Source organism: Nanorana parkeri, unplaced genomic scaffold (genome assembly GCF_000935625.1).
Source record: "Nanorana parkeri isolate BGI_ZX_2015 unplaced genomic scaffold, ASM93562v1 scaffold97, whole genome shotgun sequence".
Taxonomy (NCBI): Eukaryota; Metazoa; Chordata; class Amphibia; order Anura; family Dicroglossidae; genus Nanorana; species Nanorana parkeri.
The window spans coordinates 2,138,477-2,151,870 of NW_017306365.1; the positions used below are offsets into that span (position 1 = coordinate 2,138,477).

Genomic DNA, 13,394 nt, shown 5'->3' on the forward strand with positions numbered 1-13,394 from the left:
AATGCGCTTGAAACCCAAGCAAAACCAATAATAAAAAAAGTTCACTGGAATGCATCAAAAATGTGCATTTCTTTCTGCAGTAGGAAGAGTAAAGCCAGGTATACACACGTATATTTTCTTCATTCCGCTCGCAGGTTGAACTGTTTGAAATATAACCGTTTCCTTGCTTAAGAGTGTTGATCGAGGAATCCCCTACTGTTTCTATTGTGTCCGGTCAGGATACCCGAATGGAGCTTGGAGCTGATTGGCTGCAAGCACCGTTCCACTGAGAATTTCCAACCTGCTCCTTCCATCTGCTGATCGAGGGATTACCTTCAGAAGGGTGCCGGCAGCGACACCCAATGTGCAAATTTTGTCCAGTTTAACAGGAACTGGCCAAAATTCGTACTGTGTATACCCGACTTAAGAATACTTTACAATGACTGCTCAGATCTCGGCAGCCTCGGCTGCCTAAACGAGGAGGATGAGGCGGAGGCAGAGGGGAGGAGCAGCAGTAGGAGAAGGGGGCGGGATGGATCCCCGCAAGTCCTGTCGGGCGGCTGAAGAAGCCGTGTACCGAAGCGCCAGTCGGGCGTCAGATGGGAGTCCGGTCGGGGTCCGGAAGTGCCCGCAGCACCAGTGGTCCGGTGAGAGGGGCAATTTAGAAAATGTTCTGGATTAGTGTTTAATTGCCGCGGGTGCAGTACAGCCTTCCCGGCCAAACCTCTTCTATCTACTTCTATCTGTGGTGGGCTCTGCAAAGTCTGAAGGGGGTTCTGCAACCTGCAGAGCCCGTCACAGATCCTGCAAAGCCCCTCTGAGACCCTGCAGACCACAGGGTCTAAGGTGGGGTCTATGGTGGGCTCTGCAGGGTCTCAGCAGCCTGCAGAGCCCACCATAGATCTTGCACAGCCCCCCCGAGACCCTACAGAGCCCACCACAGATCCTTCACATCCCACCATAGACCCTGCAGAGCCCACCACAGATCCTGCGGAGCCAACCTGAGACCCCAGCTTTCCTGCTACGCTAATAGTGGAACATGTCAAAAGCTGCATACAGCGTGTATGCTGCATGCAGTGACTGACAGGTTAAGCAAAAAGTCAAGAACATAAAGGGGTATCTGGGTCACTGTGAGGTTTTTACTACTGTCTGTATCCTCATTAGAAAGATTTAATCTCACTTCCTGTCCTTGAGAAAACAGGAAGTGACAGGAAATCTACCCCTAGGAATGGAAATGCACTCCTTTAAAAGTGATAATTGGAAAAAGTTGTCTCCACTGAAGCTTTATCAACAATCCTTGTTTCCACGACAACCCAAAATTTTCAAAATCCAATTGTCACAGGGACACAAAGTGAGGTGAAATCTTCTGTACAGGTAGAGACAGGGATACCGGCACTCCAATTACAATTCAAATAGTCTGTTTATTGACATGGGTGCAGCATGTCACACTAAAGCAATGTTTCGGGGTCACGCAGGATCCCCTTCCTCAGGCAAAAACATGTAATTTTTTTTAATTTTGTGAACAGGGGCACACACAGCAAAACTAACTTTACACGGGGTTAACCCTTCCCTATGCTATCCAAAACAAAAAAAAATGTTGGGCTGGAGTTACACTTAAAAAATTTACCTGTTCCAACTTACATACCAATTCAGCATTGGTTCATACACCAGTGAAGGTTGTTTTTTTAAATGCAAGTTGTGTAAGTACCTGAATTTCGCCTGGCACCAGCAATTTACACTCCCTATTCAGCAGAGAGGAGCCAATCAGTTTATGTGCTGACAAGAAGCTTTCTGATAGAGGAGAGAGCAGACTGACGGGGAGGTGAGACCATCACTTTCCTGCTTCTCTGTTCACTGTCCAGTCACAGACTGGGGCGGGTCCAGGACAACCTGGGTTTAGAGGAAGTGTGTTGAATGATGCTGGACATCAGACTGGGGACATCTACTGGCAGAAAGCAAGTACTACAGGTGAAATATCTACATTAAGGGTGAATAATGCAACAAGCTGGTTTTGTTATTTTATCCTTTACTTTGAATTTTATCCTGTTATTATTAGTATTATTAGCTGAAATTCTGCATTAAATGGTTATTATTGTTCTATATATTTATCATGGCATGGCTTCTTAGTAGATAATAAAGACAGGGACATTAACTATACATTTAATTACCGTGTCATCTCACTCTTTCTCTGCAGAGATTTTAATGCTAGATAAAAAAGAAGTCAATCCTCAAGAGCCCAGCTACAGCACCATTGAGCCAATATATATTGACATCAGTGAACTCACCAAGGAGGATAAGACACCTCAGAAAAAAACCAGAAGCTCCAATGTGTATGAATTTCATTTAGTGTCAGAACTGAAGCATTTGCAGCAGACCCCAAATACACTGAAAACAGAATCTCCATCAGTAAGTTCCTTGAAAGCAGTTCATGATGTCCCAAAAGACCTTCAGCAATTGCGTCAGACCCAAAATACAGTGACAACAGGATCTCCATCAGTAAGTTCCTTGAAACCAGTTCTTGATGTCCCAAAAGACCTTCAGCAATTGCGTCAGACCCAAAATACAGTGACAACAGGATCTCCATCAGTAAGTTCCTTGAAACCAGTTCTTGATGTCCCAAAAGACCTTCAGCAATTGCGTCAGACCCAAAATACAGTGACAACAGGATCTCCATCAGTAAGTTCCTTGAAACCAGTTCTTGATGTCCCAAAAGACCTTCAGCAATTGCGTCAGACCCAAAATACAGTGACAACAGGATCTCCATCAGTAAGTTCCTTGAAACCAGTTCACAATGTCACAAAAGACATTCTGCAATTGTTTCAGACCCGAAATACAGTGAAAACAGAATCTCCATCAGTAAGTTCCTTTAAATCAATTCATGACGTCCCAAAGGACCTTCACAATCTGACTGTGAAACAGGTGTGTGAATGTCTGACGTTTCTCAATATGAGCCAATACACGGAAGCTTTTGAAGCATCTCAGGTGGATGGCCAACTAGTGTATGACCTTAACGTAGAGATGATGAAGAGCTGCTTGGGCATGAATGGACTTAACATTGTCAAATTCTTGAAGTTCCGGGATGGATGGAGACCTAATCTGGTGGGGTAGCAGCAGAGAAGCAAGCCCCAGTCACAAAGCCTAGGGATAGTCACAACTAAAGTAGAGTATACACTATGCAAATTTCGGCTGGTTCTTGATGAACCGTCCGAAATTTGCGCTGTGAGTGCCGCTGCCGGCACCCTTCTGTCTGACATCCCTCAATCAGAAGATCGAAGGAGCCGGATGGAAAATCTTTGTAGTTAATCACCATTCGGGAATTCTGACAGCGGCAGTTGAGACAGCAGGGGATTCATTCATTCACACTATTTAGCATGAATGGAAGAATCTGTTATATTTTCTTCTTTCAGCCCGCAGGTTAAAACGAAGAAAATATTACAGTGTTTACCTAACTTACCAAAGTCAATCTAGAATGGCACAAAATGGACTATTGTCATTTAAACATTCTATTTTCTGCTATGTTTATGAACAGAATTCCCGAACGGTGATTGACTAGAAGCTACGTTTGCCTGAGGACGGGACCGCATGGTCTCGAAGGAGATATGTGTTATCTCAGTCAATAAACAGCATTGACTTTAATATCATGGAGTGCGAGTGACTACATGTGCTTGCCGTATACCCTCCAGATTTATTCATCATAAAATCATCATAAAATGTTTGTAAGCCCTAACGATGAACGTCTCTTATTTACTCCTATTTAGTCTGTTAAATATGACATTGAAAGCGTTTTGTTGTATACTGCATGTTTGATAAGTGCAAAACAAACCTGTTGATCCTGCCAGAAATCCATTGCTGTCCTGTGTCTTGTGCACCCGCAATGTTATCTGAAGTAGTGTTATATTCCTGCACAGGTTAACACAGAAAGCTACAAAACACCTTACCCTCTGTTATATTTGGGTGAGGTGGTATATACGGAGGATTATAGCTCCTCCATAGATACAGTATGGCGAGTGAGTGTTGTCACCCTAGGACATCAAGTGTTACTAGCAGAATCACCAGGTAAAAATAAAGCGGGAAAGCCTGAAAATATAAAACTATTGCAGGCACCACATCTGAGGGCTGGTAAAATTCAATAGATTACAATTTTATGTTTTGGGTTTTGATACATTTTAATTAGATTTCTCTTGGTCTTTGAGTATGCAACCAAGAGCACCTCAGATAGCTATACTACAATCAATCTACCTGCGTGAATTGTTAAAGAGTCTCTATAGTGTGTTTTCATTGGAGAAATATTTTCATTCATAACTTTTAATTCTCTCTTTTTATGTAACCTTCACATTTTATATGCTTGCTTTAATATATTTTGTAATACTGCACTACCAATGAACTATAAAAAAAATGTTGAGATGCGTATAGAGAGTCTGCTGTTTTCAATTAGTTTGATAGGACTGGTAGGTTTTAGAAAGGAGCAATAAAGCATATCTAATCTGTTACACCAAGTACAAAAAGCACAAAAAGCCCGTACATCGTTACATTGTTACTGTACATAGTAGCTGAGGTGGAATAAAGACACAGGTCCATCAAGTTCAACCTTTAAGTGTCTGTGTGTGACTGTGCATGTGAATGTGTGTTCACGAGTCCCTGTGTGATCTACTTTTTAAGAGCACCCCTGTATGTTATGGTCTCTGAGGAAGGTATCTAAATGCTTTTTGAGAGATGCAATACTCTCTGCTGATATCACTGCTTGTGGCAGCAAGTTCCAGAATGTAACCGCTCTAACTGAAAAGAATCCCCTACGCCCTTTGTGGTTAAATCTTTTCTCCACCAATATCAGGTGGTGGCTGGTCTTTGTTATGGAGTTTACTCTAAAAAGTGTATTGCTGATGTTGCCTTCACCACTGAACATTATGTACATCATGTAATGGTGAAGTAGGATTACCCGATTAATGTAAATTTGAATTTATATATGATACATAAACGTCGGGTTTATAACACAACTTTTCACACAGATCAGATTATTTACCACTTTAGATTCTCTTTAAACAAAGCATTTACTAATAAAGTTGTACTCTTTAAGAAATCAATGATGCTTCTGCTTTTTCTTTATCAATAAATATTTATCTAACCTTATGACAACACACAGCCTTTTAATGATTAGAAGTAGTGCTTCCTGTCTTTTAATTTTGATAAAAAATGGATAAAAGAGATGAAAAATGCAAATGTAACATAACCATATAATCATTACAATGGCAGGACATTTACAAAGGATTTGTGAAATTAAGCAATTTTACTTAAAGTGATATTAAAGTGGACCTTTTACCCATATCTATAAAATAACAACAAACACACCTTTAGAAATGTTTAGTAATGACAATCTACAAACACATACTTCTAGAGAATTGCCGGCTTTGTATTCTTTGCATACCTTATTTTTCTTGTCTTCCCCATTCTTCTGGCAGTGGTCATGTTAACTAGGGGCAGATTACTAGCTCCATTTATTTCCTGGATTTCTGGCATATGTGACTAGACATGTGACCATGCACATCATGTCAGGGGAGGAAAATAGCTTTCCCTGAGAGCTTGTGAGATTACAGATGATTTCAAAGCAATGCTCTGCTGATGACAAGGCATTCCCAGTGTGCATTGCTTTGGCAAACTGAAGTAATTTTGCACATTCAAAGCAGGAAGTGAATGCTCTGCAAGTGTAAGTATTTATTAATCACAGCATTTTACACCTGACATGTCTATGTTATTATTCATCATACATAGAGGGATGCATTTGTAAAATTTTATTTTTGAGTGTGAAGGTCTACTTTAAAATCAAAAGGTTTTTAAACTATCTTAAAAGCTGATAAAATCACTTACAATGGATGCTGCTCCTTGATGTTTAAAAGTTGTAGCTTCCTGCAGAATCAGCTGGTCTCCTGAGCAACCTGTTTTAGGCCCCATTCACACTGAGCGTTTTATCGTGCGGATTTACACGCGATATCGTGCATATTTGCAGCGCGATATCGCACATATTTGCCACGTGATATTGCTCTCAAATGCACGTCAATGGAGCTGTGCGCGTCGCGCGTGCAGGACCCTTTTTTGCAGCGGATGTCGCACGATTGCACTCAGCCCAATGCAAACATTTGCGCGATATTGTGTGGTAAAGCAGAAAAAAGTTTCCAGGCACACTCACCAGCCAGCATGCAAAAAAACCTGTCTAACCACCAATGTTAAAAGCAGAGCTTTGGATACACGTCTTCTGCAGAAAATATGAAAGCCGCACAGCCACGCCAAGCATCTCCATATAACTCTAAACTATGAGAGTCTCCATCTTGGAGCACATGGGGCAGAAGATTAAATTGGGTGCGGGTTTGTCAGGAGGAAGCCCAAGGCACAGGTATGCACAAGGGACCCCCCACATCACAACGGCAGCTGAGACCCCCATGCGTCACTGAACCAAATCAGTCAAGCAAAACAAATGACAAACGCACTCATCAATTCGTTACCAGCTTTACAGCAAGGTGCACACGGAAGGGCTTCAAACAGTAAAACAGAAAAAAGTTTCCCAGCACACTCACCAGCCAGCATGCAAAAAAACCTGTCTACCCACTAAGGTTAAAAGCAGAGGTTGTATGTGCTAGTGAGCTGTGTCTTTACACATATACACAGCCACAGCAAGGCACTTCCCTCCTTCCCCCCCCCCTCCTTCCTCCTCTCTTCTCCAAACTAGTAGACGGACAGCTACTTTGTCACTTGTGATCTTGTACTGAAATAGGAAGTTCAGGGAAGCTGAGCTAAGAGAGTCAGAGCCAGCTGTTCAGAAAAATGGTTACTGTACCTGAGCAAAAATGTAAACAAATACTTTGCTGGGCAAATTATATTTGTTTGATCTGGATTAAATATAAAAAAAAAGGTTCAGAATTTAATTATACTTTAATGTTATCTGAATTTCGCTTTGATGGAGATTTGATGGAGATTTCTAGTGTTATTTATAAAAAAAAATTTTAAACTGCAATGTATACAACATTTATTTATAATAAAAAAGTTTTCAGGAAAGTCTACAAAAACAAAATGTACTTTGGAATAACTGCCACCCACCCACACTGCAAGCCACTCTGTGCACCCACCCAATTATAACCCCCCTTGTGTGATTGCAAATTCCATTTTCCCAGCTTTATTGGTGGCACGGTTAAAGAATTAGGCCTCGTTACACAGGACGTTCTGGCATTCCTGCAGCAGAAACATATATATTCTTGTGACTGGAATATCAGGTGTCCCACTTAGATGTGGCCGCTGTACACACTGAAGTTAATGACTGGGTGACAGCGGCCATATCTGTAAGCACCATTCCACACATAATGTACGCGATATGATTAAATGCAGTTTTGAATAGATCACTGTCTCTGGACGCACGTATCCTAAGCTCAGGGACACGGATCTATTGCAAACGGCATTTAATCGTATTATATAATAATAATGATAATATATGCTGTAGTTCAAGCACCAGAGGGGGGTGCAGGTTGGGGGGGCCCTATACAAAATCTTGCTATGGGGCCCTGTGATTTCTAGTTATGCCCCTGCTTTCAGGGTAGTAACAAAAGTGTTTGGAGAAGAGTTTGGAGAAGGCAGGAGAAGTGAACAATCTAGGCCAAAATAGCTGATTTGGAGAAATTCTCCAAATCCAGCTCACTTTCCAGTTCAGCTATTTTGGCCTAGACTGTTCACTTCTCCTGACTTCTCCAAACTCTTCACCCTGTTGTGAATAGCACTGTTTATCTTTCATTCATCCCAATAACGGTGCCAGTGCTGAAACTTGCAGTCCTGGCTCGAGTACACTGAATACAAGGAAAGACAAGGGGTCACTTGTATTGCACCTCCTACATTCAGAAAACATCTGTTATCCTTTTCACAGAATTCAAGGAGTTCTGTGAATGGAGGAGGGGTGGATGTCACAATCTCCCCTCATTCAATCACAGAAAACCTTGTGTTCTGTGATAATTACCAGTGTGCAGTTCAGGGAGTTCTGTCTGTCTTGTTAGCTGGCCAGTCCTTTGGGAGAGGTCCTTGTTAGCACTCACCCTTCAGGGTACAGGTCCTTCTGTTGTAGAGAGGTCCCTTAGTGAGCAGTCTGTGTACCTGTTAGGAGGTCCCAAGGCTGGAACCTGGTTCTAGCTCTATTGTTAGCTGTGTGCCTAAAGGAACAGGCTGTGTGCCTGTAGAGGAAGGCAGTGTATTTGGAGCAAGTGTCCTATGCTGCAATATAGCAGCACGAGAACCTCTTGTTTTGTGGAAAAGTTGCTCCAGTGGCAGCTATGTGCTATAAGCTGTAGGAGGCCAGGAAGAGCTTTGGGTATTTCACCTTCTCAGGTTGTTTTCTCCATTCAAGTTCTGTGTTAAAAGTTTGAAAGCATTCAAAGACTGGACCTGCGTTATTGCAAGCTTCAAGTAAGGGGACAAGGTGTTCTTAGACGGGAGTTCCACCTGCATGTTCAAAGCCCTTCTAAGTGAAGACACTGTTAAGAGAGAATTCTGAAGAAGCCCCTAATCTCTCCCATATGTGGAGGCTCAGATATCCTGTTTTCACAGATGCTACAGAGAAAAGGGATGTAAACTGCTAGGAGAGAGTAATTTCCTATGACCCCCCCCTTTCCAAAATGTCATGCTGATACCCGCACAAATGGCCTTTAACATCGGGCGTACATTAAGAGCTGCACTCAGAAAAGTTGTACTCTTCCCTATATGAAACAATTTTCTGCCCTACCCATTATTTCATTCAGTATGTATCCTATGATATGATGGTGTTAGTGCCTGTAATGTCACAGGGAATCCTAGGCAGGGATCCCCTCCTCGATGTTTCTTGGCCAGATTTCTCCTCACTCTTCATCACGAGGTTACAAGTGTACATAGGACACATATGGGGGGATTTATCAAAACTGGAGCAGACATAATCCAGAGCAGCTGTGCATGGCAACCAATCAGCATCCACCTTTCATTTTCAAATCTTACCTGAACAAACTGAAGAGAGAACCTGATTGGTTGCCATAGGCAACTGCTCCAGATTCTTCTGCTCCAGTTTTGATAAATTCCCCTCATTGTGTTCTCTTTTGGGTGCCCTGTCCTGGGTTTACAGTCCATGAACCCATCGCAGTCAAAACCGCTGTTCCTTATAAAAGACGGGTGCTGCGGCAGTCAACGAATGGCAACCGTCTATAATCACAGGATAACATAGACACCGGCACTCCAAGTAATGAATCAATGGCGTCTATTTATTGACGCATGAAACATAGCACAATGCATCAAAAAGCAATGTTTCGGGGTCTCACAAGATCCCCTTCATCAGGCAAAATGAGTCCTGGGTTTAGCCGCCCCAAGAATGACACCTACTGCAGGACCTGTATGAAGATCAAAGCACTGGAGATGTAAAGGTGATTGTAAAAAATTCAGAATAAATCCTTTTTTCGAAAATTTGCTGTTTTTTTTTAAACTTTATAAACCCATCCTTAGCGTTCTCTTCTATTTTGCTATTTACACATGATCCACACTACAGACTGTTTAACAATACACTTCTTTGTGGCCCCTTCAGCAAGGTTGGAGAGCAATATTTGCCATAATGGATCTGCAAAGTTTGTCAGGTATGAAGCGTATGTAAGATTTAAGCCATAAAAACTGAACGTTTGGTGAAATCCTGATAAGCAGTATCAAAATTACGATAAGCTTTTTTTACATTGCACAAAACCACTGAAATCATGATTTCATCATAACATTTTGAACTCACCTCTTTATAAGAGGACTGTGATCCTCAGGTGGTTTAAGGAGTTATGTAATGAACAGCCATTAATGGATGAAGTAGATTATAGTTCCCTATGCAAAATGAGTTTCTGCGTCATACTCCTGGACTGTATAAAGCATTTTCATCACTAGGTGGAGCCAAAGACTTTCTGTTTATTTATTAAATTAATCTAGCCCTCCAAATCCTTGCACGGTTCATATATATGTAAATAAGTGTTATTTAACCGAGAGGTGTTATGATAAATATAATTTGAAACTGAAGGTAAGTGCTTACAATCCAAGTCAGGAAGGTAATAAAATCTAGAAGAGATGGTAGAGGTCAGTGCTGGAAAACAAAAGTACACGCAGACCGAATCACCCTGTTCATTCCTTTTTGACATGCTTGGAATTGTGGAAAGGCAACAAAGAGGTAAGACTTTTGGGGGTGCATACTGTACATTGTTTTACACATTTTCTTATAAAGTTATTAAGTCTATAGTCTATTATAGTCTATTAATGAGAGATAATATATTAAGAAATTAACTTTTCGTCAGATGTAAACTCAAGGCTAGATTTATACTACCTGTCCCTTGGCTGTCTTGTACCATAGCCTTCCTACTCCAGTCAACTGGTTAGCCTTAGTATCACAATAAGATCAGATGTCATTACTAAACAAGACATTTGTTCAGGCATTTGTGTTAAAAGCAGGCCCTAATGGATACCATGATACACTATAAATTGATGCTTCCTAGCTTAGGCAGCTCAATTATGCAAGGAACCAAAGATTGCTTGGCTGTTCTAACTAGAGTGGAAGGACTGAGTTCCTAATTCATAGTTACATAGTATTTGAGGTTGAATAAAGACACAGGTCCATCGAGTTCAACCTTTATGAGCGTGTGTGTGTATATACTGTATATACAATATGAGTCTGCATGTTTTCCAGTCAGTAAGAGTGCCTGTACCCCTGTATGTTATGGTCTCTGAGGAAGGTATCGAAATGATTTTTGAATGATTCAATACTCTCAGCTGATACCACTACTTGTGAAAGAGAGTTTCAAAATGTAACCGCTCTAACTGAAAAGAAGCCCCTACGCCCTTTGTGGTTAACTCTTTTCTCCACCAATTTTAGGTGGTGGCCTCTAGTCTTCTTAATGGAGTTTACAGTAAACAGTTTATTACTGATATTAGTATCACCATTAAACATTTTGTACATCAAAATCATGAACCCTCTTAATCGCCTTACTTCTAAAGTGAACAAATTTAAAATTAGCATATAGTCATGTATCTATGTTTGCAGATGATACTAAATTTGGGAGTGTAATAGGCACAGGATTAGACATTGTAACATTACAGGAGGACCTGGATAAAATATGGGAGTGGCCAGCTATGTGGCAGATGAGGTCTAATACTGAAAAATGTAAAGTAATGCACTGGACTCAGGACTTAGTAACACACTGGACTAAGGACTTAGTAATGCACTGGACTAAGGACTTAGTAACGCACTGGACTCTGGACTTAGTAATGCACTGGACTCAGGACTTAGTAACACACTGGACTAAGGACTTAGTAACGCACTGGACTCAGGACTTAGTAATGCAGAGCCCACTTAAGACCCCACACAGCCCACCTGAGAGTGACTCTGCAGAGTCCACCATAGATCCTGCACAGCCCATCTGGGATGGCTCTGCAGGGTCTCAGGTGGGCTGGTCGGTGTCCCTTTCCCTGCACATGCAGCTCCTCTTACCTGCCGCAGCTGGACCCTGGCCTCCTCTAGCACGGCCGCCGGACATACCGGACCAGCGCTGCTGGGTCCTGGCCTCTTTCGCTGCCGGACCGATGCTGCTGGGGCCCGGCCTCCTCCACTGCCGGACCAGCGCTGCTGGGTCCCGACCTCCTCCACCTCCTCCGCTGTCAGTGGGCCCCCCTAGCCTTGAGCCCTGGGCTGGCTTCACCAGCTGCACCGCTGTTAGTTAAGCCCCTAACCAATTAGAAAAAGAGCCATGTACTGATACTCTATAGACACGTACCTGTAGCCAGTTCTCTATCCATGTACTCACCATTTCATCTATGCCCATAGATTGCAGCTTGTGTATTAAGCATTTATGTGGTACCATGTCAAAAGCTTTTGCAAAATCCAGGTAAACTATGTCCACTGGCTTTCCTCCATCCAGGTTTTTACTCACCTCCTCATAGAATGTTAGTAGGTTTGTCTGGCAAGAACGGTCCTTCATAAATCCATGCTAATCGTTACTTATTATACCATTGCCACAAACAAAATCCATTCTATTCCCTAATGCATTAAATTTTAAGGCGGCCCTCGGGTACTGAATCTCCATCACTATTCTATGCCCCCCTGACACTTCTTCATGCAACCTCTGAACTTTGTTGGCTTTTTTAGACATATTTGAATGTTACCCATCCCATGTGATGGTGGTTGTGCATACCAGATGCATAGGGGAGGGGGGTTGATGGCTGCTGCCCAACAAACCAGGGGTAGATGGTCAGCAGCCACGTGCAGGGATGATCAGTGGCCACATGCACTGGACTGGTGGGGGGCAGGGAATTGGGCAGGGTGCATTCCCACTCCTTCCCCTCCCCCTGCATGCTGTCAGACAAGCGGCCCTGCCTGGGAGATCTCCCCTGTCAGCCCTCCTAATAGAGAATGGGCTGGCCGGTGACAGAGATCTTCTGTGCCAGACTGCTACACTGTGCCAGACTGCTACACTATTTATCGCTGGTACACTGTGTCTTGGTATTGAGTTTGTGTTTCCATTCTTCATGATGCTGATTTGTACAGACCCCTTTCAGCATTTATCATCATCATCAATTGGCTGATGGAGGCAGCAGATGACCAACAGTAACCAGCAGTAAACTACCTAGAGTTCTGCAGTTCTCTGTAACATGGTGATTCCATTAACCATGGCGCTGTAGCGCGATCATCCACAGGGTGCTACTCCTGCGCTTGTTGTTCCAACTATGTTCACCTGAAGGGAAGGGGGGGTTGTGATCAGTGGCCATACCCACCGCACCGTTGTATGCCGCCAGTTGTGCAGTACTATAGTAATTAGACAGAGCCGAATCAGCTTAGGTAAACTACGGTAACAAGAAGGAAGGGATAAACTTGAAACAAAGTATACTGCCAGCTGGGTGGCCATGCCTGCAGGGGAGATCACCCGTCAGGAGAATGGGCTAGCCGGTGATGGAGATCTTTGATCTCCCCATTGTCCGTGCCGCTCCTCTCCTAGCTGCTGCTCCGGGCAAGGAACAGCTGTTGTGGGCCCCTGTAAATTATGGGGCCCAGGGCAGTTGCCTCTTTTGCCCTGTGGTAAAGACAGCCCTGGAGGTGTGCTGAGAAGGTGTACCGAACTTCGAATTTGCACCTTAGTGTACATTCTAAAGAAGATTGTGAACAGGCAGTTTCACAGTGTCTGATTGTCTCAGTCGCTTGAGATAAATTCTCTTGTGTTACCCCTGGAGGCATAAATGAAACTGCTGTTTTTAACAGCTTATCTAAATTTGTGTTTTGTGAATTCTAACTGAATTTCTATAAGATGTTTCCATTTAACCACATAGGGCTGTTCTTCCTTATAGTTTTGCATCTATGAAGATTAAATACATAATGGCTTTAGGCCACTTGCTGCCAGTGACATATTTGCATG

The 13,394-nt window shown here is 42.7% G+C and overlaps 1 long non-coding RNA gene across 1 annotated transcript; it reads left to right on the forward strand.

Moving 5' to 3' along the window:
• The first annotated feature begins 1,028 nt into the window (after positions 1 to 1,028).
• Positions 1,029 to 13,076, forward strand: LOC108784045. The gene is made up of 3 exons (XR_001941048.1): positions 1,029 to 1,039; positions 2,301 to 2,307; positions 13,004 to 13,076. It is a non-coding gene; the product is annotated as an uncharacterized LOC108784045 (long non-coding RNA).
• The last annotated feature ends 318 nt before the right edge of the window (positions 13,077 to 13,394 follow it).